This window comes from Sander lucioperca, chromosome 1 (assembly GCF_008315115.2).
Source record: "Sander lucioperca isolate FBNREF2018 chromosome 1, SLUC_FBN_1.2, whole genome shotgun sequence".
In the NCBI taxonomy this organism is placed as follows: Eukaryota; Metazoa; Chordata; class Actinopteri; order Perciformes; family Percidae; genus Sander; species Sander lucioperca.
Genome location: NC_050173.1, coordinates 7,478,244 through 7,480,743, shown reverse-complemented (window position 1 = coordinate 7,480,743; position 2,500 = coordinate 7,478,244). Strand labels below are relative to the sequence as shown.

Genomic DNA, 2,500 nt, shown 5'->3' with positions numbered 1-2,500 from the left:
GTCAAATTTGACTCATTTTCAAAGTTTTTTATATCCGAAATTTGGGTTTCTTTCAACCAAATTGCCCCAAAATAACTACATCCCTGCAAACTCAGAAGAGCTTAAAAAGAAGAAAATAAAGGGAAAACACAACATTTTCCTGGTGCTAAAACTGGTGCTAAAACTATACTTATATATATATATATATACAGATATATATATATATATCTGTATGTATATATATATATATATTTAAAAAAGGAGCATCTTGTTCAATTGTATTTGTCTGTTCAAAAATATAAAACAATAAAAAGTTGATCTCGTGTGAACTTATTTCACCAGTAAATTCCTGTTAAACGACAAAAACAACCACTGGATGGGAAAAGGCTATTTTACAACAACTTTGAATGCAGCACGAGGCTGGCAATGCGAATTTCAAGTGAACGCAGCATCTGTGTTGTTTTTCAGACAACAGCAGCTACAGACTGTTACAATCCTGTGAAATACAGACACACTTTACACCGTTTAGCTGTCAGCATTTTAACGTGTTTACTCCAGCTGCTAGCTAACGGTAGGCTAACGTTAGCTGCTGTCAGGTGTAGTGTTGACTAACGTCTGTTTTCGGAGCATCAGAGAGAAGCATAGGCATTTAAGCGGCACCTAAATAAGGCACCGAAATCCACGTTGCTATTCGCTCCGGTAGACAACGATCGTTATACCATGGTCTGGGTGAATACTTGATTCTGATTGGCTGTAGGGTGTCCATAAAAAAGTGATATAGGACACCTACTAAAGGAGTTCTGGTGAAACTGTCTGTTTACTGTTCTAAATGAATGCGCTACATTAAATCAAAAAGGAAATGTGGATTTATTATTTCCAACTCGTCCTCTGAACACCACAGGATGGAGCTAACACACACAGGCTGCAGGAAGTAAGTTCTACTGCCCCTCTGGACTGACTTTGTTTCACAGAGAATAACGTTATCTCACATCCCGTTCACTGTTCAGGTCGCTGCTTCAGGCTGCGCCGCTGCAGCCGACGGTAACGTTACACATCGCGGATCAAATTCTTCGTAAAAGTCGTTATATTGTTTTGGGGACAATGACATGGCTGATAGCTAGCTTGTCTTGTTGTTCAACATACTGTCAGGTTATTTTACTGATTGCCAACTGTACACAATGTTATTGACTTTGGATCTTGCTAGCATAGCGTTAGCTTTGTAGCTGAACTGAAGGGTTCTATCAGCTGAGCGGACTATATAAATATCTCCGGTTGCTAAGGGAGGCAAGTCGTATCTAAGGTCCTTCCTAATTCCTGGGGGAGTCTACAACGTTTGCGTTGCATAAGAACCTGATAGATGGGAATGATTGTTCCAGGTATTAGTCAAACCGTCAGGCGTAACCAGGGAAACGGAGTTATTGTTTGGATAAACTTTAGATTTCAATTGTAAAAACTAATTAAAATATGAACTAATGGTTTTAAAATATGTTATTTGTGACCATGGTATAAGCGGGTTAATGCCCTTCGAGGTGTCCATTGTCAGGTATTAATGGACGACGGCGGAGGCAACCGTTCACGCCTCGCCATAGGGGACGCGCCTCCGGTAACCACCGGGCCTGGACCGAAACCTCGGAACCTCGTCCATTAATACCTGACAATGGACACCTCGTCGGGCATTAACCCTTACATAAAGCACTCAACATATATATCATTATTAAAAATGTCGCCAAATAGTGTGACTTAAGGCACCGGTGCCGTATTAGCACCGGGTCTCGGACCCCCCCCCCCCCAAATAAAAACTCTTCGGATCTACACGATTCACGCGGATGACATTTTCCCTTTCAAAAAGGGGATTTTCGCTGAAAAGCGACTAGTTTGCAGGTATGTAACTTGGATGCATGCATGCACGTTGTATGGAACCCAGACAACATATACATCCATACATCCATGTTCTTCACAGGTAAGATTAATTACTACTTTCATTGAATTTTGGTTGTTTTATTTCATTTCATGGCATTTGAAAAAAAAATTGCCAAACTTTGACATAAACTAGTCTGTGATTTAACATCCTCTGATCTTAACTATTCTATTAGTAAAAATAAATCGTAATATCTGCCTTTTTTCAAACTAAAAAATGAGGTATAATGTCATTTTATTAGGTTTATTGAACATGAATGAAAAAAGCGTTGAAAAGAGGGACGAAAATGTTTTTAAAAAGCTCCAAAAGCATAAAAAAAGTGTCAAAAAAGTCAGAAAAAGTTCCAAAAAAACCCACATTTTTCAATTTTGACCCAGAATGACAAGTTCACGGACGACGGTGAAGACAACACAAGGGTTAAATACATTTGCATCATAAATTGAAAATTGTCGCGGAAAAATTCACCAGAATGCAGGAAAATTAAGTGTTTGATGTGCTCAAAATTGTGCTAAAAAAAAAGAACATTTACATCACGTGTCAAACTCGAGGCCCGAGGGCCAAATACGGCCCCTCGCAGATTTGGATCCAGCCTGAATATCAATT

General features: G+C 39.2%; 1 protein-coding gene across 1 annotated transcript in view; it reads right to left on the bottom strand.

Moving 5' to 3' along the window:
• The window catches only part of LOC116058048 (transcription factor COE1-like), a 151,596-nt gene that overhangs the window by 101,797 nt on the left and 47,299 nt on the right, over positions 1 to 2,500 (bottom strand). The gene's annotated exons all lie outside the window — the stretch shown is intronic.